This window comes from Capricornis sumatraensis, unplaced genomic scaffold, assembly GCF_032405125.1.
Source record: "Capricornis sumatraensis isolate serow.1 unplaced genomic scaffold, serow.2 scaffold15, whole genome shotgun sequence".
In the NCBI taxonomy this organism is placed as follows: domain Eukaryota; kingdom Metazoa; phylum Chordata; class Mammalia; order Artiodactyla; family Bovidae; genus Capricornis; species Capricornis sumatraensis.
In genome coordinates, this window is record NW_027184626.1 from 2638979 (window position 1) to 2665052 (window position 26074).

The 26074-nt window shown below is 39.3% G+C and overlaps 1 protein-coding gene across 2 annotated transcripts in view; it reads left to right on the forward strand.

The window, feature by feature from the left end:
• The first annotated feature begins 6000 nt into the window (after positions 1-6000).
• Positions 6001-26074, forward strand: part of LOC138072389 (lysozyme C, kidney isozyme-like) — a 55451-nt gene continuing 35377 nt past the window's right edge. For both annotated transcript variants that reach the window (XM_068963479.1, XM_068963480.1), the window contains exon 1: positions 6001-6151. The gene's annotated coding sequence lies outside the window, so the exon portion shown is untranslated. The remainder of the gene's footprint in view (positions 6152-26074) is intronic.

The following is a 26074-nucleotide window of genomic DNA, read 5'->3' on the forward strand; positions in this document are numbered from 1 at the left end:
GTAAATCCTACATTGGCAGGCGGATTCTTTAGCACTAGCACTACCTGGAAAGACCGTATATAGTGTCCATCCTTAAAGTAAGTTCATCTGTCATCCCTGAGCTCCCACATATCTGATAACTGATATGGTAATTAAGGCAAAAAACCTTGGGAGAATAAAGGAAACTTTGTAGTGTGCTCCCTAAAATTCCATCATTTTTGAGTGACAGAGAGAACTCTATCTATATGGTTGATTTTGGCCTGTCCATGGCAACCCACTCCAGTATTCTTGCCTGGATAATCCCATGGACAGAGGACCCTGGTGGGCTAGAGTCCATGGGATTGCAGAGAGTCGGACACGGCTGAAGTGACTTAGCATGCACACACCAATAGCAACATAAAAACTGCACTATACTTTTTGGTGAAGTTTTATTTGACTATTATACAATAGCTCAGTTGGTAAAGAATCCTCCTGCAATGCAGGAGAGTCTAGTTCAATTCCTGGGCCGGGAAGATCCCCTGGAGAAGGGATAGGCTACCCACTCCAGTATTCTTGGGTTTCCCTTGTGGCTCAGCTGGTGAAGAATCTGCCTGCTGTGCAGGAGACCTGGGTTCGATCCCTGGGCAGGGAAGATCCCCTGGAGAAGGGAAAGGCTACCCACTCCAGTATTCTGGCCTGGAGAATTTCATGGACTATACAGTCGATGAGGTCACAAAGAGTCGGACACAATTGAGCGACTTTCACTTTCACATTATACAATACTTTATTTTTCCCTTCAGTTCAGCTCAGTTCAGTCGCTCAGTCGTGTCCGACTCTTTGCGACCCCATGAATCGCAGCGCACCAGGCCTCCCTGTCCATCACCAACTCCCGGAGTTCACTCAGACTCACGTCCATCAAGTCAGTGATGCTATCCAGCCATCTCATCCTCTGTCGTCCCCTTCTCCTCCTGCCCCCAATCCCTCCCAGCATCAGAGTCTTGTCCAATGAGTCAACTCTTCACATGAGGTGGCCAAAGTACTGGAGTTTCAGCTTTAGCATAATTCTTTCCAAAGGACACCCAGGGCTGATCTCCTTTAGAATGGACTGGTTGGATCTCCTTGCAGTCCAAGGGACTCTCGAGTCTTAACAAAAAAAAAAAAAAAAAGGAAAATTAAGGGACACCTTTTATTCCTGTATTATCCTAACACAATTTCCCCATTAAGCTATGTGGAATTGCAATATATCCACCCAAAGAAAATGCAAAGCTCGTTATAAAGAATGTGAGTATTAAAAACTGGAATAATGATGCTAACTTGGAACTGCAGAAATCACAGGCCTCATAATCATTAATTTTACATGTTTCAAATAGTGTGCACTATTGCCTTTCTGAAGCAGGGCTTCATGAGCTATGATGAAGACGACCAAATGAAATCTTTCTGAATGGTTTATACATAAACATCTTCTTCAGTTTAGGGCTATGGTCAAAGTTTATGAAGCCATTCTTCATCTCCTTATTGACTTTAGGTTTTTGTTTTTTACCAGAAAATCCATTGTATTATTTTTTTCAGCTCTCATTTGCCTTATGAATCTTTTTGTTGTTGATTTCATGTATTTTTATCAATAGAAATAATTTTGAAAGGCTACTTATTTGTGTATTTTATGATTGTGTGAATTTTATCATTTATGGGTAAGATTAGAACATTTCCTTTAAATAAAACCATTTTGGTTACATAATCTTTCATAAATAAATAAAATGCACTTAAATATAAAATGCTTTAATGTGTCATACTGGTTCACAGTGGGTTTAGGAATATACTTGCTTTCTTTAGCAAGGACCACCCTTATCTACGGCATATGGGGAAGAGTGATCCTTGGTAGTAAGCTGTTTCCCAGAACACAAAATGGTGAGGGATTTCTTTATTGTCACTCTTTTTCATGAGCTCATGTCTCAGGTGAAGTTCAACTTTGTCAAATGTTACTGGAATTTGAAATAATCTATAAGGAAATGGGTCAGTGTTCTAATAATATGTGGAAGAAATGATCTTGCCAAGAGACGATGTGACTAACCTTTTAAAAATCCCCTTTAATTTGTCAAGCTTGAAAACAATTCATGATACACCACATTTGCATAAGAAGTAGTCCACAGAAGTTATTCAGTCTCCAAGTTGTCCATTTGTCCCAATTTCCTTTTTAAATATGGACAAGGAAGAACCTCAGATAGTTCTGAGCCTCGGATCATGGAGAACAAGGAAAGAGGGGGTATATCCATGAATCTTGGGCTATTTAAGAAACTTTCTTGCCCTCAAAGTAGGAGGTCTCCACAGTTGCTGTGCTGACATCTTCCATTTGAAACTGGTTTCCATGGTGAGTATCCGTGTGGGCAGCTGCTTCACTCTTATTTAGCGGTTAATCTGTAGAAAACTGCAGATAGATTGTTCTTTCAGGCCTTAGGCCACTGGACCCGAGAAGCCAGGAATGGACATGAATAAGAGGACTGTGAATCTTCTGGAGATCCGGGGCTTTGAGTTGAATGGAGAGTATGAAGTGGATATTGGGTTGCCTGCCTTGGGCAAATGGAGAGTGTGTACAGTGTTTGGCAGGAAGGATATGGATAGTTGAGGGCAAGAAAAGCTAACTGGCAAATATGACAAACTCTCCACCATAAGACTCCTCTTCCATAAAGTTTGTTGCTGGAAAGTGACTTCTCAGCTAGATAGTCTTGCTCTCACTACTCTCTCTGCATATAACTGGTGCCATGTGACTGGCACTCGACAGTGGAATCTGAGTGAATTGTGTTCTTCCAGGCTTGGCCTGTGCAAATCCTCCCCCACATGATCTTCTCTCTCCCCTCGTTTGCCGGCTGGATACCAGTGCCTGACATGCCCTTGCAAGCCTCTTGTTGAAGATAGTTTTAACCTGTAAGAAACAGAGTCCTCCATGGCAACCTATTACAGTTAGACTTTATGCCTTTGAAGAATCAACATGTTTTATGATAAATTAGTGTAATGTGGAAGTTTACTTATTACAGTAGGCATATTTACCTTTATATAGATCATCTTAATTTATGTATGATAATATTAATATATGATCATCTCAGTTTGTGTCTGATAGTGTTAGATATTGAGATACCCACTTTCCTTTTTTTGAAGGGGCAGAAAAAGCGGGAGTCTTTTATTGTATAAAGTTTTGTTCTCATTTATGAGATATAGACTTGTATTATAAAAGAATGGGAAAAAAAACAAACTCTTTAGTGTGGAGAGTATACCAGTGTCCAAAACTTGAAAGAAAATGAAAAAAAAAAAAAAAAAGCTGGTCTCTATATGTATGTCGATGGCAGAAGGAGGGAAAGGGGCTAATGTGTATCCAGAATATATTAGATGGCAGCAGTTGGATTACATGCTTTAATTACATCTCCTTTCTAAGAAATACCAGACTTCATACAGATGAGAAAATCTAGGCTCAGAGAAGTTAATAACTTTTACAAGTTCAAAATATGACTAAGAGGTCAAATCAGTTTCCAAACTCAAAATTCATTTCACTTTTTGACTACACCATGTTGCTTCCAGATAAAATTTTCCAGTTATCTTGTATAGCATTTCTTTTCTTTCATCATCATAATCCTTGTCATTGTCCTTGTCTTCATCACCATCAGTAGCAACCGTTTTATTGTGACTGTTATCACTGTGGTTATAATCCCACTTAGTGTTTAGTATGCACCTGCTGCATGACCAGACCTAGACTAGATGCTTGTCATGAACTATCTCTAACCCTTCTTATCAACTTGTTTTTATCCCACTTATCATTTGTTCAGCCCCTTTTGTGTGTCAACAACTAGACCAGATGCTTGGCGTATGTTATCTCCAACCTCACAACAGCCCTTTGAGTAATTCTTTGTGTAATAAGAAAATAATTCTTATTTCTGTTTTCTGGAATCAGAAACTCAAGTTTGGGGAGACTGAGAAACCAATCCAGAATCCACACCCTCTGGAACAGGTGGGTTCATCTGGGTTCTTTGGCACAGAACCAGGATAGTATTCATTACTCCTCCACATGTGTAGTATAGCATGTTATCTCTCTCACACATTGCATTATTTCATCTCAAGAATGTCATGAAGAATTCTTAACATAGGTAATTCTTAAAGGAGAGCATATTGAGTTGCATTAGGGGCCTTGACTCAAAGCTCAGCTTGTCCTGGTGGAAGATCTAAGGCTTGAATCTACCTCTCATTGCAGTGCTCTTTCCTCCCACTTCACAAGGCCTACTTTCAATGGCAGCTTCTACGAGCTGAACAATGGAGTCCCACTGTTCATAGAACCAAGGATCAAATGTAGTCGCTCAGTCTTATCTGACTCTTTGCCACCCCATGGACTGTAGCCTGCCAGGCCCCTCTGTCCATGGAATTCTCTAGGCAAGAGTACTGGAGTGAATTGCCATTTCCTTCTCCAGGGGATCTTCCCAACCCAAGAACTGACCCTGAGTCTGCCACATTGCAGGCAGTTTCTTTACCATCTGAGCCACAAGGGAAGCCCCCACTGTTCATACACACATGCAGATGGTAACCAAAAAGTCCCACCGATCATACTTTTGAAGCTAAGCTTCGCATCTGTTGTTTGGAGATGACTTTTCAAAGAAGCATCATTTACTGTATTCTCTATAAGACAGAGTTTAATTAATGCTTTTTGGAGGGAGTTTCTAGTTAGAGATTATTAATTTTACCCAGGTATAAAAGGTGGAGATAAAGTAAATATTAGAAAAAGAAGTATACTTTTCACTGTCATAAAACACCTTGTTAATCTTTTTTATTATTTACTTTAGCTGCTCACAACTACATATAATGGCCCATAGAACCAGAACAGAACGGGACCAGAACCTGAGTGGGCTATGGGTAAGCTCAGTATATACTGCTGACTAGGAGTGTAAGGAAAGTGAAAGTGAAGTTGCTCAGTCGTGTCTGACTCTTTGTGACCCCAAGGACTGTAGCCTATCGGGCTCCTCTGTCCATGGGATATTCCAGGCGAGAGTGCTGGAGTGGATTGCCATTTCCTTCTCCAGGGGATCTTCCCAACCTAGGAATTGAACCTGGGTCTTCTGCATTGCAGGCAGATGCTTTACTGTTTGAGCCACCAGGGAAACCTTACAGGTAGTGTAAGGAAGTGGAGGCCTGTTCATTCTCAACCACTTTTGAAACAAAAAGTTGCTTCTTCAGACTGTGTCTCAAAAACGTTTTATTTTTTTTTTATTTTTTATTTTTTTTTAAATTTTAAAATCTTTAATTCTTACATGTGTTCCCAAACATGAACCCCCCTCCCACCTCCCTCCCCATAACATCTCAGTGGGTCATCCCCATGCACCAACCCCAAGCATGCTGTATCCTGCATCAGACATAGACTGGCGATTCAATTTTTACATGATAGTATACATGGTAGAATGCCATTCTCCAAAATCATCCCACCCTCTCCCTCTCCCTCTGAGTCCAAAAGTCCGTTATACACAGCTGTGTCTTTTTTCCTGTCTTGCATACAGGGTCGTCATTGCCATCTTTCTAAATTCCATATGATATATGTGTTAGTATACTGTATTGGTGTTTTTCTTTCTGGCTTACTTCACTCTGTATAATCGGCTCCAGTTTCATCCATCTCATCAGAACTGATTCAAATGAATTCTTTTTAATGGCTGAGTAATACTGCATTGTGTATATGTACCACTGCTTTCTTATCCATTCATCTGCTGATGGACATCTAGGTTGTTTCCATGTCCTGGCTATTATAAACAGTGCTGCGATGAACATTGGGGTACATGTGTCTCTTTCAATTCTGGTTTCCTCGGTGTGTATGCCCAGCAGTGGGATTGCTGGGTCATAAGGTAGTTCTATTTGCAATTTTTTAAGGAATCTCCACACTGTTCTCCATAGTGGCTGTACTAGTTTGCATTCCCACCAACAGTGTAGGAGGGTTCCCTTTTCTCCACACCCTCTCCAGCATTTATTGCTTGCAGATTTTTGGATCGCAGCCATTCTGACTGGTGTGAAGTGGTATAAAGATGGCGGAGGAATAGGACGGGAAGACCACTTTCTCCCTCACAAATTCCTCAAGAGAACATTTCAACGCTGAGCAAACTCCACAAAACAACTTCTGTAGGCTGGCAGAGGACATCAGGCAACCAGAAAAGCAGACCATTGTCTTCAAAAACAGGTAGGAAAAAATATAAAAGACGAAAAAGGAGACAAAGGAGGTGGGGAGGGAGCTCCGTCCCGGGAAGGGAATTTTAAGAAGAGAGGTTTCCAAACACCAGGAAACACTCTCCCTGCCGAGTCTGTGGCGAGTCTTGGAAACACAGAGGGCAACATAACAGGAAGGAAAAATAAAGAAATAATTAAAACCAAGAGATTACAAGCCCAACAGTAACTCCCCCAGCGGAAAAGCAGCACAGACGCCTGCATCCGCCATTGGGAAGTGGGGGCAGGGCAGGGACGCGCGGGAGGCACGGGCTGCAGTGCTTTGTAAGAATCGGGCAGGAACGCCCCACGCGCAACCAGAACGATCTAACTTGGGCTAGCAAACCAGCCTGTGGGATAGCTACCGCACGAAAAGCTCGAACATAAGACACCGCCAGGACCGAACACAGAACGAAGGACGGAATGGAAAAGCCGGCTGCAGACCATCCCCCGCCGGGGATAGGCAGCCAGAGCCGTAAGGACTGGAAAGGGGCAATTGCAGACCCGGAGAGACTTTACCTACCTAACTGCAAGCAGGCTTCTTTGCTAAGACTTCTGGGGGTGCTGGACAGTCACCATCTGCCTCACGGGGGCCGCCAGCGGTCCACCCAGAAAGCTGAGCAGCAGCGGCAGAAAAGGTGACAAACCGCGGCGATCGCGCTCGCCAAACTCCTGAGCTACTCGGACCTGGGAAGGGCACGGAGCGCAGTCCCAGCCGAATCTGTGCCTCTGAGGGCTGCCTGAGCGCCGAACCTGAGCGGCTTGGACCGGGGAAGTACACGCAGCCTAGGGCCGGCCCCAGCTGTAGCTCTTGACAGTCCTCTGATGTTCCCCTCCTAACCTTGTCGAGAAAGTTAAGGAAGTGCAGTTTATTTAAAATGTTGTGTTTAATTTCTGTTATATAGCAAACTGACTCAGATATATATATATATATATGCATATATATATGTTCATCTTAATATTCTTTCCCATTTGATTTATCTCAGATACTGAGAATAGTTCCCTGTGCTATCCTATAGGACCGTATTGTTTATCCATTTATTTATATATACTTTTCATCTGTTAACCCAAATTCCCAGTCCTTCCCTCCCCTACCTCTCCTCTCCGTTGACAACCACAAGTCTGTACTCTGTATCTAAGTTGATTTTGGTTATTAGATATGTGAATTTGTGTCATATTTTAGATTCCACGTATAAGTGAGAGTATATGATATTTGTCTTTCTCTTTCTGACTTCACTTATAATCTAGGTCCATCCATGTTGCTGCAGATGGCATTATTGCATTCTTTTTTATGGCTGAGTAGTCTTCCGTTGTATACACACCACATCTTTATCCATTTATCTGTCAATGGACCTTTAGGTTGTTTCCATGTTTTGGCTCCTGTAAACAGAGCTATCCGTGGACGTTCAGGCTGTCTCCATGTCTTTGCTGTTGTGAATAAAGATGCTGTGAACACAGAGGTGCAGGCATCTTCTTGAATTATAGTTGTGTCTGGGTTTATGCCCAGGAGTGGGATTGCTGGATCATACGGTAACTCTATTTTTAGTTTTTTGTGGAACTTCTATACTGTTTTCCATAGTGACTGCACAAATGTATATTTCCACCAACAATGTAAGCGAGTTCCCTTTTTTTCACATGCTCTCCAGCATTTATTGTTTGTGGACTTTTGTATGATGGTCATTCTGACTAGTATGAGGTGATACCTTGTTTTAGTTTTGATTTGCATCTCTGTAATAATTAGCGCTGATGAGCATCTTTTCATGTGTCTGTTAGCCATATGTTTGTCTTCTCTGGAAAAATGTCTATTAAGGTCTTCTGCCCACTTTTCAATTGGATTGGTTGTTTATTTGTTACTGAATTGTAGAAGCAATCTGTTTATTTTGGAAGCTAAGCCCTTGTTGGTTGTATCATTTGCAAATGTTTTCTACCAGTCTATAGGATTAGACCTGAGTTTTGAATCATGACTCTGCCACGTATTATATATGTCATATGGGACAAAGCTTTCTCAGTGTCATCTTCAACGTCCATACAAACAACAGGATCAATAATCCTTCCCTTCCAAAATTGTGTGGACCTTGGCAAGTTTGCTCAAAATAGTCACTCAAAAATGAAAGAAAATATTTCTAAGTAAGTTGGGTCACCCAACCAGAGGCAAAATTTGTCACCTTTAAATGAATTTTCTTATTAGGTCATGTTATCTTAATAACCTATGGGAAATGTTAAAAGACTAGAATTTGTCGGAACAAACACATTTTTGCATGCTTCTGGGAAAGTAAGTCAGATAAATAAATGAACCATTTGATTTGACACTTCAGCTCTGAAATGGGGCAGAAGAGAGTTTAAAAAGTTTTTTGGACTTAGAATCAATGCTTTGAAAGGCACTTAACCAACTGTAAATACATAAACCCCTTTTGGGAGGGCAAGCTGGTCGTATCTTCAGAAGCCTTAGAAATACCATAAACTTTGAGTAGTAAGTCTATTCCAAGAAATCCATCCCAGAGAAACCAACAATCAGAGATACTCAGTCAAAAACTTACATATAATACTGTTTATAATTTTTTTTAATACTAATGAAAAATTGGATGCAATTTAAGTGTCTAACAATAGGAGATTAGTTAAATATGTGGTATTTTTTCTTTAAAATAATCTATTATGAAGCCATTAAAATGTATTTTCAAGTAATGTTTGATGACATAGAAAATGCTCAAATATAAATTTAAGTGAAAAAGGAGAATATAAAGCTAAATTTACAATGTGATGCCAATTTTGTAAAATTGAATATTTAACATAATTATTTTTATTCAACTTAAAAGGAATCAACCAAAATATTGTCACAGCATAAACAGTTAAGACAAATGAATTTCAAATTTAAAATACCATTCCATCTCTTTTCTCTATATCTGTCTTCAGCTCGGGTTAATAATCATGAGCATAGTATGACACAGGCCATATTTTCGTTCATGTTTTGTTTTCCTCCAAATTCTGACATAAGAATATATAACATTTATTGACAAAAAAATCATATGTTTCCTTTAGATTTAACTACAGAGGGACTGCAGTTTAAGACATTGCCTTTTCTTTTGCACCACTGCCTTTATAAAATGTGGGCCCTTTTTGGCAAATGTTTGGATGAGCGCACCACATGCGTTAGCTTTGTACATTGTCTGAATTATCCAAAAGGAAAGAGAATGTTGTAATGAAATTTGCATATCTAACCAGTTAGTTAAGGGAATTTAATGGGCATCCATTTTCAAGGAGATTGCAGAAAACCTACCAGGACATAACAAAAGTAAGTGAAGACGCAGTAATTAGATGTTTTTAGTCATCCTCAGGAAAAAAAAAAGTATTTGCAGGTGGCCTCTACTCAAAGCCAGCCCTGCCAAATGTTGTGGAATCCTATCTCAGGCAAAAGGAAATCAAGAGAGAGTTGTAGGAAAAATCTGGACACATTGCTTCCCTGAACTCTGTAACACATTAGGGCCCAAGCAGTAATCCTTCGGGACCCTTCCAGTCAATTATTAAAGAGAATAAATAGACATCATTCATTCCTCTAGACTTGTACCCTCTACTGATAAAGAAATTGTGGGCTGCTTTTATCAATGAGAGAACTGTGCACTTGGACCAGCAATTCCTGCCAGGACCATGGCTATTTCTAATAGAGAAGTACCAAGAAGCACTATGCCTGAAAGAGACTTGACATTTTCTTCAGCACGTGTGAGATACCCACTAGGTGCTCCTAGATAAAATGTGGAGAGAGGTCATCTGTATGCAGTTGGAGTTTCTGAGTGAAAACGAGAGAGACAGCCAGAGAAATAAAATATATTTTGGTCCTATTTCCGTGGAAGCTATTTATTTTCAGATCAAAAGCTCAAGTTGTTTACCAAATCAAGATTTTCACACTCTTCCACCTGTGGGGGCAGTGAGCTAGATCAAAGTCCTCAGGACTGATCCAGAGTAAAACTGATGCTGAATTGGATTTATGAGGAATGTTGCAGTGAATAAAATGGAAATGGAACACCAGAGTATTAGTCCCAATATTGTACAGAATTGTAAGAATGGGTGGTATGTTTCAACATACTCACAAATATATACTGCTGATTTCTGTTGTTCTAAAGTATTTGCTATAATATCTGATTAACTCAATATACCATTAAGGTTCATATGACCCAGTTTTCGTTTATTAATTATTTTGGAATAACTCTATTTGCAAGTATTCATATTTCTTGACTTTTATTCTTTCTTTCTCTTTATTCCAAAAAATAAAGAGAAAGATACACCTATTTTTATGAAACTAGAATAAAGCTCTGTTTTGTAATAATCATTTGAATCCATTGGAACCTTTAACATATTTGAGATACGAGTTCTTAGTGATTTCATCTTTCTCTGTTTCTTGAAACATTTGCTATTTAATCATCCTAGGAATTATTTTCTCATTCAGTTCAGTTCAGTTCAGTCGCTCAGTCGTGTCCGACTCTTTGCGACCCCATGAATCGCAGCACGCCAGGCCTCCCTGTCCATCACCAACTCCCGGAGTTCACTCAGACTCACGTCCATCGAGTCCGTGATGCCATCCAGCCATCTCGTCCTCAGTCGTCCCCTTCTTCTCCTGCCCCCAGTCTCTCCCAGCATCAGAGTCTTTTCCAATGAGTCAACTTACTTATCAATTATTCCCAGATATACTTTAAAAAAATTATAAACAAACACAAGAGTAATTAAGGAACCTAGAAGGATAGTAAATTATTAAAATAAACTATCACTACTGTTTCATGCTTCAGGTTCTCTTTTTGAGAAGATATGGAGACATCATCTTTGTACTCCACTCTTTTGTGGAATGTAACTTTGAACTCATAATTTCTCATACTCTGTCCATAATGGCAAATTGAAGAAAACTGTAAGAGGAAGATATTTCACAACTGCGAGATGATTCAGAATCCTAATGCAGACAGATTAGGAACATTCTATAATCTGACAGTGAAATTCATTTCATAAGCAAAAATTTCAGACATTCAGATTATGATGTCCTGGATAAATTTTCTCAAATTCAAAAATCAATAATGATCCAAAATAAAATTTTAAGGATGAAAAAGATATTTGGTTTCCTCATAGTTAACTGTTAACACAGAAAGCACATTACCATCTATATTTGTGAGAAAAACAAGACCATTCCATTTTATTTAAAAGATGTGTGACACCCTTCTTTCACCTGTTATGATATCTCTGCACCAAACTTACCTGATACAGTTTGTAATCAGCAAATGCTGAAGACAGATGTGTAAGAAAAGGTGATTGGGGGAGAAAGTCATGAGGAAATTTAAAAACTCATTGATCATTCTAAATTGTGTTTATAGATGTAAAACTGAAAATGGTCTTAAGTATAGAGCAAAGAAGATACAACCAAAATTATATCATCCAAGAGACTGAAAAATTGCTTTTAAGTGTTGCATTTTGATGATGCAAATTCAGTAAGAACCAGGATTAATGATAAGCTAGAACCTCTTCAATATGTATTTGAAATACAGAATATGTACTACAGAATGGATACATCCCAGGTTCATGCCTGACTGCTGATGGGCAGTTAGTTGCATTTAAAAGATATTTTCCATTTTAGGCATATATAACATTAAAATCATGAAAGTATAAATTATAAATCTGCATTTACTATATTCAGATTTTCATTAAAATTTCTAAATGATTTTCACTATCTACTTTTACTGATTTTATCTTTTGGTAAATAAAATATTACACAAATATAAATTAGTAAAGAGAGTACATTGGGTCCAGATGTTAAATGGCACTGGCTATTTTTCCTGGCATATGAGAGCAAGGCTTTAGCATGTGGACTAGAAGTAGTTAGGTTCTTGAACTGGACCCAGGTGTGATGTTGAAGCAGGAATATTTTGTGGCACAGTTCTGGGAGTTAGTTTAAAACAAGGCACATGTGGTAAAAATAAATTTTGGGACCAAAAGTACAATTAAATAAAAAGTGCTAATGTCTTCAGACAAACACAGCAGTAGATTTCTTAGCCAATCCTCCTCTGTCCTCCTCTGCTTCCCTTTCTTTTTGCTTCTATCTTCTCCTTCTTTTCCCTCCCAGTCTCTTCCTCCCCCTTCTCTTGTGAGTCTGGGTTAATTTAGGAACTGCTGAAAGAACATCTAAATGGCTGTCCTTACTTTATTCTAATTATGGATCAGGAGAAAAAAGTGTTGGCTGTCTTTCAAGGAAAGCCAATCCACTGAACTCTTCCAGTTTTTTTTTTTTTTCTTTTCTCCCAAACCCAAGGGATTTACATGCTCTCAGAGAAAAGATTCTAAATAAGGAATAATGATCTTAATCTCAACTAGTATGGTTTGTAGGACAGCCTTTTCATAATCTCGATTGCTGCAAATGAATGATTTAGTCTGTATATTTATTGAGCAGCTACTATATGCCAGACACTGGGAATAATTTTTAAAAAAGACATAATCCTGTCTCTCAAAGAGAAATGCGTTCAAACAGTAAACAATTGCCATAATTTGAGGGCAAAGCCAGCCAGGCGTGCTGCAGTCCACGGGATCTCAAAGAGACAGAGACAACCAAGCAACTGAACAACAACAGGAAAAGCAAGCAAAGAGAGGAGCAAAGAGAAAATCAAAGACGAGTTTACTTTCCCAGAAGCCTGTTGAAGAAATACAAACAAAACACATCCTGAGTTTAAGCTTTAATTTCACAGCTTTCCCTATCTGATTTGCTTATTTTATAAGTAAGCCAACAAGATTTGTGTACTCAGTGACAACACACTGTCTCACAGAACTAACATAGATTTTATTTTCCTAAGAATTTTTACCCTTCCCTTTGTTTCAAGGTGTATGGAAAAGAAGAGTCCCTTTGGTAAGCCAGCCCAGTGAGAAAGATGCCTTATCTTTGGACTAACCTTTTGCCCAGATAAACTAATGTTTCTTGCCAGTGGCCTAAATCTCTGTCTAAAAGGTCCATAATGTCATAAAATGGATTTTTTTTTTTTTTTTTGCTCAGCTCACCCACCAGGGTAGTAAAAAATAAAATAAAATCTATATCCAAATACACACAATAAATTTCCATTGCTCTAGGGGCAAAATAAAAGCACTTCCATTTCCTTTTTATTCTGGATCACAGACCTGACTGTTTCTTTTACCCCCTCTCAAATGAACTTCCAACCTTCAAGGTCATTTTCTTTTTAAAAGTTATCCTAGTAACATCTAGAATAGCTCTCTCTGGGAATACCTTTTTATTTTCCCCCTCTCACTTAATTTGCCTCTTATGCACCTTTCTCTCAGGTCCCATATTTTCAGTAATGCTGATTGGGCAACTATTTACTTTTTGCTTGAGTTTGAAAAGCACATCAACAGGCACATAAATGTGTTTTGGATCTCATCCATGTAGAAATATTACTGGTAACTTGATGAATCTGTAAGTAATTTTACAAAAATGTTTAGTGAGTTTTGCCAAGGACGTCTGACCCCCGGCATTGCTCCACTGATGTAAGTTTTTGAGTGCTTGGCCTGTTGTGATCAGTACCAGCTGTTCATGCTTCAGTTGTACACATCAGATGTTAAGTGAAGGAGAAAAGACAGCATATTCTGACTTAGGCTTGAAAGTTTGTGAGCTAGGACAGAAATAAGACTGCAGTTGAAAGCGAAGCATGTCTTTCATGCTTCATGTTAGGTTCAGTTGTACCTTCAGTTCAGTTCAGTTCAGTCGCTCAGTCGTGTCTGACTCTTTGCAACCCCGTGAATTGCAGCACGCCAGGCCTCCCTGTCCATCACCATCTCCCAGAGTTCACCCAAACTCTTGTCCATCCAGTCGGTGATGCCATCCAGCCATCTTATCCACTGTTGTCCCCTTCTCCTCCTGCCTCCAATCCCTCCCAGTATCAGAGTCAGTTCTTCGCATGAGGTGGCCAAAGTATTGGAGTTTCAGCTTTAGCATCAGTCCTTCCAATGAACACCCAGGGCTGATCTCCTTTAGGATGGACTGGTTGGTTCTCCTTGCAATCCAAGGGACTCTCAGTTGTACCTTCAGTTCAGTTCAGTCGCTCAGTCGTGTCCATCTCTTTGCGACCCCATGAATCGCAGCATGCCAGGCCTCCCTGTCCATCACCAACTCCCGGAGTTCACTCAGACTCACGTCCATCAAGTCAGTGGTGCCATCCAGCCATCTCATCATCCTCTGCCGTCCCCTTCTCCTCCTGCCTCCAATCCCTCCCAGCATCAGAGTCTTTTCCAATGAGTCTTAGCATAATTAAACATCTCTCTCAATCAGATGCTGCATAGAGCAGATAGAGTATCTCTAACAAAGAATAAAGATTCATTAAAATAGTTTTGTTTGATAAAGATTTAAAAAACTGTTTGATTTTTTGTACAGACTTCTTCACAGACTTCCAAGGAAGAAAATAAAAACAATAAAATATTGATAATGTATTGTGATTTCCTTAGAGAGCAGTAAGAAATCTATTTCAGGACACATTTCAGTAGGAGTTAAAATTATTTAGGTTTTTAAATTTTTTGCTTTGAAAGACCATGAGGTTAGTGAAAGCATGGGATATTTTAAGTATATTTACATCCAGCCTAAATGCCAACACAGAGATGCCCCTTTAGTTCAGTTCAGTTCAGTCACTCAGTCGTGTCCGACTCTTTGTGACCCCATGAATTTATAAAAGTGGAAGTACGTATTCTTCCACTTTTAAATACTTTCTTCCACTTTTACATACATTTCTTCCACTATTACATACATTATTCCACAAATACATACATAATGGAATGTATGTATTTCATTACATCTAAACACATACTGCCTAGGGCGTGGCTCCCAGTATCATAACATACGTTTAAGGTTTAGGGCCAGGCATAGTTGTTAAAAACTAGTATTGAGAGAGTGTTAGTTAAAGCTTTGGAGTAGAATGTCCATCAGACCAAACAAAACAATAGCCCTATTGACAGTAACCAAAAAGTGGAAATGACCCAAATGATGAACCTCACTGATTAATGGAGAAGTAAACAGTGGTATATCCATACAATGGGAAAGTATTCAGCCACTAAAGGGAATGAAGTGATACTTGCTACAGTGTGGATGAATTTTACAAATTGTTGTTGTTGTTGTTCAGTCGCTATGTCCTACCTAACAAACTGCAGAATGCCAGGCTTCCCTGTCTTTCACTATCTTTCAGAGTTTGCTCAAACTCATGTCCATTGAGTTGGTGATACTATCTAACCTTCTCATTCTCTGCTGTCCCCTATTTTTTCCTTCCGTCTTTTGGAGAATCAGGGTTTTTTCCAATGAGTCAACGCTTGGCATCAGGTGGCCAAGGTATTGGAGCTTCAGCTTCAGCATCAGTCCTTCTAGTGAGTATGTATTCAAGGGTGATTTCCTTTAGGATTAACTGGTTTGATCTCCTTGCTGTCCGAAGTAAAAGTGAAAGTCATTCAGTTGTATCTGACTTTATAGTCCATGGGATTCTCTGGTCACAGAATACTGGAGTGGGTAGCCATTCCCTTCTCCAAGGGATCTTCCCAACCCTGGGATCGAACTGAGATCTCCCACATTGCAGGTGGATTCTTTACCTACTGAACCACCAGGGAAGCCTTGCTTGCTGTCCAAGGGACTCTCGGGAGTCTTCTCTGGCACCACTATCCAAAAGCATCAGTTCTTCCTTGCTCAGCCTTCTTTATGGTCTGACTCTCACATCTGAACATCACTACTTGAAAAACCATTTTTCTGACTATGCAAACAATGTCAGCCATGTGATATCTCTGCTTTTTAATATGCTGTCTAGATTTGTCGTAGTTTTCCTTCAAAGGATCAGTTGTCTTAATTTCATGGCCACAGTCACCATCTGCAGTGGTTTTCAAGCCCAAGAAAATAAAATCTGTCACTGTTTCCACTTTTCCCTCTTCTATTTGCCATGAATTGATAGGACTGGAAGCCATGATCTTAGTTTTTTGAATGTTGACTTTTAAGCAAGTTTTATCACTCACCTCTTTCACCCTCAAGAAAAGGTTCTCTAGTTTATCTTCACCTCCTGCCATTAGAGTGGTATTATCTGCATGTCTGATGTTGTTCATATTTCTTCCAGCAGTCTTGATTCCAGCTTGTGATTCACCCAGCCCAGCATTTTACATGATGTACTCTGCGTAGAAGTTAAATAACCAGGGTGGCAACAACCCAGTCTGTTGTTCCGTGTACAGTTCTAACTGTTGCTGCTTGACCTATATACAGGTTTCTCAAGGGACAGGTAAGATGGTCTGGTATTCACATCTCTGTAAGAGTTTTCCACAGTTTTTTGTGATCCACACAGTCAAAAGATTTAGCATAGTTGGTGAAACAGAAGTAGATGTTTTTCTGGAATTCTCTTGCTTTTTCTAAGATTAGTGAAAGTTGGCAATTTGATCTCTGCTTCCTCTGCCTGTTATAAACCCAGTTTGTACATCTGAAACTTCTAGGTTCACATACTGCTGACGCCTAGCTTGAAGGATTTTGAGCATAACCTTGTTAGCAGGTGAAATGAGTGCAATTGTACAGTAGTTTGAACATTGTTTGGCACTACCCTTCTTTGAAATTGGAATGAAAACTGACCTTGTCTAGTCTTGTGGCCACTGATGAGTTTTCCAAATTTGCTGACATATGGAGTATAGCACTTTAACAGAAGCATCCTTTAGAATTTAAATAGTTCGGCTGAAATTCCATCACCTCCTCTGTGTTCATAGTAATGCCTCCTGGGGCCCACTTGAATTCACACTCCAAAATTTCTGACTCTAGGTGAGTGATCACACCATTGTGGTTATCTGGGTCATTAAGACCTTTTTGTATACTTCTTCTATGTATTCTTCAGTTCAGTTGCTCAGTTGTGTCTGACTCTTTGCGAACCCATAGACTGCAGAACACCAGGCCTCCCTGTCCATCACCAAGTCCCAGAGCTTACTCAAACTCAGGTCCATTGAGTCGGTGATACCATCCAGCCATCTCATCCCCCTTGTCCTCCCAGCCATCTCATCTTCTATCGTCCCCTTGTCCTCCCAGCCATCTCATCTTCTATCGTCCCCTTGTCCTCCCAGCCATCTCATCTTCTATCGTCCCCTTGTCCTCAATCTTTCCCAGCATCAGAGTCTTCTCCAATGAGTCAGTTCTTCCCATCAGGTGGCCAAAGTACGGGAGTTTCAGCTTCAGCATCAGTCTTTTCAATGAATGTTCAGGACTGATTTCCTTTAGGAAGAACTGGTTGGATCTCCTTGCAGTCCAAGGGACTCTCAAGAGTCTTCTCCAGCAACATAGTTCAAAAGCATAAGTTCTTTGGGGCTCAGCTTTCTTGCAACCTCTTAATATTCTCTTCTGCTTCTCTTAGGTCCTTATTGTTCCTGTTCTTTACTGTGCCCGTCCTTGCATGAAATGTTCCCTTGATAGCTCCAGTTTTCTTGAAAAGATCTCTAGTCTTTCCCATTCTGTTATTTTTGTTTTCTTCTACTTCTTTGCATTGTTCATTTAAGAAGGGCTTTTTATTTCTCCTTGCTTTTCTCTGGAACTGTATTCAGTTGGATATATTTTTTTCCCTTTCTCCTTTGCCTTTCACTTCTCTTCTTTTCTCAGCCATTTGTAAAGGCTCCTCAGACAACCACTTTACCTTCTTGTAATTCTTTTTCTTTGGGATGGTTTTGCTCACCACCTTCTGTACAGTGTTATGAACCTCCGTCCATAGTTCTTCAGGCACTCTGTCTACCAGATATAATCCCTTGAATCTATTCATCACCTTCACTGTATAATCATAAATGATTAGATTAGGTCATACATGAGTGACCTAGTGGTTTCTTGTACTTTCTTCAATTTAAGCATGATTTTTGCAATAAGGAGCTCGTGACCTGAGCTAAGTGAAAGAAACAGGAAATAAAAGATCACATATGTGAAGATTTCATATATTTGAGATGTGCAAAATAGATAATTCCACATAGACAGAAAATGGAATGAAGAGTGACTCTCGATGGGAATAGTATCTCTTTTTTAGTCCCTAAGTTGTGTCGACTCTTTCATGATCCCATGGACTGTATGTAGCCCTCAGGGTCCTCTGTATATGGGATTTCCCAGGTAAAAATACTGATGTGGGTTTCCATTTCCTTCTCTAGGGGATCTTCCCAACCATGACTCTTACATTGGCAGACATGTTATTTGCTACTGAGTCACCCAAGAAAGCCCCATTTGTTGGGAGACGATGAAAATGTGCTGGAACTAGATGGTGCTAACTGTTCAACTTTATAAATAAAGACCACTGAGTTAGATACTCATAAAGGGTAAATTTTAAGTGATGTGAATGATGTCTCAATTTCAAAAATTGTGAGTAAGGGAAAGCAAGCCAGCCTGTAATTTTGAGAGATGATATACATCTATTTCCTTTTTATGTGCTCTCTATTCTATCCCTCTGAAACTGTATATTAGAAAGTGTCATGGTATTATCCAGGTCTCTTAACATTTCTTTCACATTTTCCTTTTCTTTATCCTTCTCTGCTGCATTCTAGGTAGCCTTAGAAAAACGAATTTCCAGCTTACAAATTTTACTTTTTAAGTATGTCTTTTTTCTTGCTAGTCTATGTACTGAGATTTACCTTTTAACAATTATAGTTTTTCTCTTTTACCTGTTCTATTTTCTCTTTTAGATATTATATTTTCAATTTGTCTGGTCATTTTTTCTGTCTTTTGTTTTTTCATTTATTCAGTTCCTTCTTTTATTTCCTCAACAACAATAAACAAAATTTTCATGATCTCTATCTGATAATTACAGTATCTTCAAACTTTGTGAGTCTAATTCTTCAGTTTATTGCTTCTATCAACTCTCACTCATGGTACCTTTTTTCCCCGAGTGTGTTCTTTGTGTATGTGTGTGTAGTAGAAGGTGGGCGATATTTTCTTTAGCATGTATGGTAAACTATGGGGGGTGATTTTAAACATTAATCCATTTCCAGAAAAGATTTGGTGTTGCTTCAGTTGTGTGCCTGAATAAACAAGCAATCCAAAACTTTAAAATTAAAAACCAGTTTGAATATATTCAGAACGCCCCAATGGCATCAGTTGTAACGTGAAACCTGTGCAAGAGCTAAATATGGCTGCAAACACTCAGAGGCGATTTTTTCATTTCTTTAAAAAAGATTGTTTCTAGGAAGCCACCTGAAAGTTATTTTTTTCTTCCATGTTTCTCCTTTTTAAGATAATTTTTATTTTAGTGTAGAAAGAGGGGTCTCCTTTTAAAGATTCTGGCTTTATCTGGGGTTCCCTGATGGCTCACCAGGTAAAGAATCATCCTTCAGTGGAGGGGATACCGGAGAAGTGAGTTTGATTCCTGGGTCAGAAAGATCCCCTAGAGGAGGAAACAGCAACTTACTCCAGTATTCTTGTCTAGAGAATCTCATGGACAAGAGGATCCTGGTTGGCTACACTCCAAAGGCTCACAAAGAGTTGGACACAGCTGAGCACAGTACAATTATGAATTTATTTTTTATGAGACCTAATTTTTATATCCTGCTAAGAAAACATCATAAATTAAAATGAAGAATCTTATTTGTACAGAAATATATATTGCAGTTTTATTTTAAATATCCCCAAACTGGAACAACTCAAATACCAATCCACAAGAGAACAGGTAAACATACTGGGTTTTTTTTTTTTTTTTTTTTGAGAGAGAACACTACTTAACATTAATTTAAAAACTTAAGCTAACTGATCCTCAAAACAAAATTGATAAACCTCAAAACGTAGAGTGAAAAAAATCAGACCAATCAACTGAATCCAGGCCAAGTTAATCTAGAATAGTAAAAATCTAAATAGTAAATACAAAGGGGAAGTTAAGACTAGCCAGAGATAGAAGAAACAATATCTTTCTTAAAAATTTTCTTGTATCTTTTAGTGCGGTTGCATGTGTGTGTGTGTGTATGTGTGTGTGTGTGTATTTGAGAAAAATCACCAAGTTAAAGTCTGCATATTTCAGTTTATGTAGATTTTATCTCAATAAACCAATGAAGACTATGTGGAAGAAATAAACTAAATATTTGACAGTTTTGTAGATAAATGAAAGCAAAGTAGGGTCACTGATGCCCTAGAGAATCTTCAAGAAAATTAGAGATACCAAGGGAACTTTTCATGCAAAGATGGGCTCAATAAAGGGCAGATGGTACGGACTTAACAGAAGCAGAAGACATTAAGAAGAGGTGGCAAGAATATACAGAAGAACTGTACAAAAAAGATCTTTAAGACCCAGATAATCATGATGGTGTGATCACTCACCTAGAGCCAGATATCCTGGAATGTGAATTCAAGTGGGCCTTAGGAAGCATCACTACAAACAAACCTAGTAGAGGTGATGGCATTCCAGTGGAGCTATTTCAAATCCTGGAAATTGATGCTGTGAAAGTGCTGCACTCAATATGCCAACAAATTTGGAAAACTCAGCAGTGGCCACAGAACTGGAAAAAGACAGTTTTCTTTCCAATCCCAAACAAAGGCAATGCCAAAGAATGCTCAAAAAACCACACAATTGCACTCATCTCACACACTAGTAAAGTAATGCTCAAAATTCTCCAAGCCAGGCTTCAGCAATACGTGAACCATGAACTTCCAGCTGTTCAAGCTGGATTTAGGGAAGGCAGAGGAATCAGAGATCAAATTTCCAACATCCACTGGATCATGGAAAAAGCAAGAGAGTTCCAGAAAAACATCTAGTTCTGCTTTATTGACTATGCCAAAGCCTTTGACTGTGTGGATCACAAGAAACTGTGGAAAATTCTTCAAGAAAATTCTGAAAGAGATGGGAATACCAGACCACCTGACCTGCTTCTTGAGAAACGTGTATGCAGGTCAGGAAGCAATAGTTAGAACTGGACATGGAACAACAGACTGGTTCCAAATAGGAAAAGAAGTGCGTCAAGGCTGTACGTTGTCACCCTGCTTATTTAACTTATATGCAGAGTACATCAAGAGAAATGCTGGGCTGGAGGAAGCACAAGCTGGAATCAAGACTTCTGGGAGAAATATCAATAACCTCAGATATGCAGATGACACCACCTTTATGGCAGAAAGTGAAGAAGAACTAAAGAGCCTCTTGATGAAAGTGAAAGAGGAGAGTGAACATGTTGGCTTAAAGCTCAACATTCAGAAAACTAAAATGGCATCCGGTCCCATCACTTCACGGCAAATAGATGGGGAAACAGGGGAAACAGTGGCTGACTTTATTTTTCTGGGCTCCAAAATCACTGCAGATGGTGACTGCAGCCATGAAATTAAAAGATGCTTACTCCTTGGAAGGAAAGTTATGACCAACCTAGACAGTATATTCAAAAGCAGAGACATTACTTTGCCAACAAAGGTCCGTCTAGTCAAGGCTATGGTTTTTCCAGTGGTCATGTATGGATGTGAGAGTTGGACTATAAAGAAAGCTGAGCACTGAAGTACTGATGCTTTTGAACTGTGGTGTTGGCAAAGACTCTTGAGAGTCCTTTGGACTGCAAGGAGATCCAAGCAGTCCATCCTAAAGGAGATCAGTCCTGGGTGTTCACTGGAAGAACTGATGTTGAAGCTGAAAGTCCAATACTTTGGCCACCTGATGTGAAGAGGTGACTCATTTGAAGAGACCCTGATGCTGGGAGGGATTGAGGGAAGGAGGAGAAAGGGACGACAGAGCATGAGACGGTTGGATGGCATCACCGACACGATGGACATGGGTTTGGGTGGATTCTGGGAGTTGAAATGGACAGGGAGGCCTAGCGTGCTGCAGTTCATGGGGTCGCAAAGAGTCATACATGACTGAGCGACTGAACTGAATTGAAGGATTACAAATACATGGTGTATATCCCAGTATTTTCTTCAACTTGACACATGATCAACATCAGTAATTATGTCAACCGTTTTTTTTTTTCTTTTTACACTGACTCAAAATTTTCCTTTCAAAAGCATTTCTATGAAACTATTGGCAATTCACAAACAAGATGAAAATTTTGTACCCACTAACATTTTAAACAGCCATTGGGTAACTCATGTATTCCTTTTTTTGCTCTTATCTCACATTGAATCCATACTTAAATGCTTTTAATACTATCTAAAAATTATATTTAAATTCTGATTGCATCTCTCCACTTCCATTATCACCATCCTAGCCCAGCCATGAACATGTTTTAACCGGACTATTACTCTTTGTTCTTATTTCTACCTGTTTCATTTTGTCTTTCTACGAAAGAGGAGAAAGTTTTGTTTTCAAATATGCCAGATAGATTACCCCCCACACATCCTTTAGAGTACAGGTCAAGGTCTTATCTGGTTCAGCTTCCTTTGATGATCTATCTCCAGCTAACCTTTTTTTCCTTTTTTTTTCCTACTGTGCTGCACCCTGATCTCTCCACTAACCAGGCTGTACACTCTGTCCTTCCAACACAGCGTAAATGCCTCTGGTTCACTGTCTTGACACTCATCATCCCTTCTGTTGAAAACACTTCCAACGTATCTTCATGGCCTGAATGTCAGCTAACTTTTTTGAAGTGTCTACTCACATGTGAAGTCACCAGGGAGGCATATCCAGATGAACTATCTCAAATATTACACACTCCTCCATCCCCTGTGCATATGATATCTCCTTTTACTACTTGACTGTTTTTAAACCCTTATGATCACACACACATACACACAGTTTCATTTTCTGTCTCATTTTGCTTAAAAGTAAAGTGCATGCACGTGGAGAGTATCTTTATTTTGCTCGCTGCTTTATCTACATACTCCACCATTCTACCATATAGTAGTTACTGACTTATATATCTCCAGAACCGATGCCACAGTAGAAATTTCCTAAATGTTAGTTTAATGAATATACTCAAGAAATTTATATTTGAGAGAAAAAAAAAATGATGTCACATCCCTCTCCTTGAGGACGAGAGAGAAGAAAAAGACTGTTAAAGACTATTCTCCCCTGACATATTATTGTATGCATCAGTTTTGAAAGGAAAAGTATGGGTTCTACTGATATTACAACTTATATGTTGGTGGAAGAAGTTATTTGATGCTATGTTCTTTATTTCCCATTCTTTTTATCTCTGTGCTTTTGTCTTTATAAGTTATCTTGACCTAATTCAAATTCACTGAAGCTTCAGTCTGCTGCCCATCTTCTGTTAAATCTGTTCAAAAATTTTTAATTCCAAACACCTTATTTTTCAGTTGTACAGTATTCAATTTATTTTCTCTTCTGTGTCTCCATTTCTTTGTTAAATGATTATTTTTTCAGTTATTGTCTTTATTGCCTATATTTCTTTAACATATGTATAATGACATTTAAAATTCCTTTTCAGAAGTTCTAATCTGCGATGCTATGTGTCTGCTTCTATTTTTTATTTTTGCTCTTAATTTTGGTTGACATTTTTCTGTTTCTTTACGTGTTTTGAAATTTGTGGTTGTATGTCAGGTATTATACATTAAAAAACAAACAAACAAACAGACAAAGAAATATCTGTCCCCCATCCCAGCAAGAGAGCATTCTCTCTGGCAGTTAGGATAAGAAACTGATTATGTATCGATTGATTCAGGAGATGAGCCATGTCAGCAGTGGGTTGCAATTTAACTTCCTTTTTTTTTTTCTTCAGTTCGCTAGAACTTTTTAATTCTTCTGTGGATATTGTGTTCCTTTTTAATTGAAATACAGTTGATTTACTGTGTTTTGTTAGTTTCAGGTATACAGCAAAATGATTGAATTGTCATATATATGCATGTAAATATTTATATATGTGACTCTGAAAAAGAATTTCAGGTTCTTTTCCGTTATAAGTTATTACAAGATATTTAATATAGTTCCCTGTGCTGTGCAGTAGGTCCTTCCTGGCTATCTATTTTATACATGCTGCTGCTAAATCGCGTCAGTCGTGTCCAGCTCTGTGCAACCCCATAGATGGCAGCCCACCAGGCTCCCCTGTCCCTGGGATTCTCCAGGCAAGAATACTGGAGTGGGTTGCCATTTCCTTCTCCAATGGATGAAAGTGAAAAGTGAAAGTGAAGTCGCTCAGTCATGTCCGACTCTTAGCGACCCCATGGATTGCAGCCTACCAGGCTCCTCCATCCATGGGATTTTCCAGGCAAGAGTACTGGAGTGGGGTGCCATTGCCTATGTTAATCCCAAACTCCTAATTTATCTTCCCCTCCTTTCTGCTTTGGTAACTGTAAGTTTGTTTGTTTGTTTGTATTTTTGTCTATGGGTCTGTTTCTGTTTTGTATATAAGTTCATTTATTTGTACCATGGTTTATTTTTAATTCCACTTATAAGCAATATTATGCAATATTTGTTATTCTTTGACTTATTTCACTCAGTGTGGTAATCTCTAGGTGCTTCCATGTGGCTGTAAATTGCATTATGTCAGCCGGTGGCTCAGGGGGTAAAGCATCTGTCTACAATGCAGGAGACCTGGGTTCGATCCCTGGGTTGGGAATATCCCCTGGAGAAGGAAATGGCAATCCACTCCAGTACCATTGCCTGGAAAATCCCATGGACAGAGGAGCCTGGTAAGCTACAGTCCATGGAGTCGCAAAGAGTCAGACACGACTGAGTGACTTCACACACACACACAACAATCCATTGTACAAATATATCACATCTTTTTAATCCATTAATCTGTCAGTGGACATTTAGATTGCTTTCATATGTTAGCTTTTGTAGACAGTGCTGTAGTTAACACTGAGGGTGCATTTCAAATTATGGTTTTCTCTGGATATGCACCCAGGCTGCGATTGTAGCTTCACACCGTAATGCTACTTTTAGTTTTTTAAGGAACATCAGTATTGTTTTCCAGGTTTCCCAGGTGGTGCTAGTGGTAAAGAACCGGGCTGGCAATGCAGGCAATGGCACCCCACTCCAGTACTCTTGCCTGGAAAATCCCATGGATGGAGGAGCCTGGTAGGCTGCAGTCCATGGGGTCGCTAGGAGTCGGACATGACTGAGCAACTTCACTTTGACTTTTCACTTGCATACATTGGAGAAGGAAATGGCAACCCACTCCAGTGTTCTTGCCTGGAGAATCCCAGGGACAGAGAAGCCTGGTGGACTGCCATCTATGGGGTTGCCCAGATTCGGACACGACGGACACGACTTAGCAGCAGCAGCAGCCAGTGCAGGAGACATAAGAAGCATGGGTTCCGTCCCTGAGTCAGGAAGGTCCCCTGAAGGAGGGCAACAACTCCAGTATTCTTGCCTGTAGAATCTGTGGACAGAGGCACCTGGGGGACTACAGTCCATGGGGTCTCAAAAAGTCAGACTTGACTGAAGCAACTTAGCACATAGCATGCTATTCTCCATAATGACAGCACCAATTTACATTTCCACCTACAGTGTGGCAGGGCTCCCTTTGCTCAGCAGCCTCTCCAGCATTTCTTATTTGTGTGTTTTTAAAAATTAATTTTATTAGAGTATTGTTGATTGACAATATTGTATTAGTTTCTGCTGTATAGCAAAGTTATTCAGTTATACATATACATATAAACACTCTTTTTGTAGATTATCTTCCCTTCGAGGTCATTACAGAGTACTGAGTAGAGCTCCCATGCTATACAGTAAATTCTAATTACTCACCTGTTTTATATATAGTGTTGTATACATGTCAGTCCCCATCTTCCAATTTATCCCTCTCTCTCCTTCACTGCTTGGTGACTGAAAGTTTGTTTTCTACATCTGTGACTATTTCTGTTTCATAAATAGGTTTGTAGATGTTTTGATGATGGCCATTCTGACTTGAGATGATATAATACCTGATTATACTTTTAATTTGCATTTCTTTAATAGTTCTCAATGGTAAACATGTTTCCATGTGCCTTTTGGCCATCTGTGTGGCTTCTTTGGAGAAATGTCTATTTGGACCTCATATTTTGCTTGGCTTTTTAAAAATATAC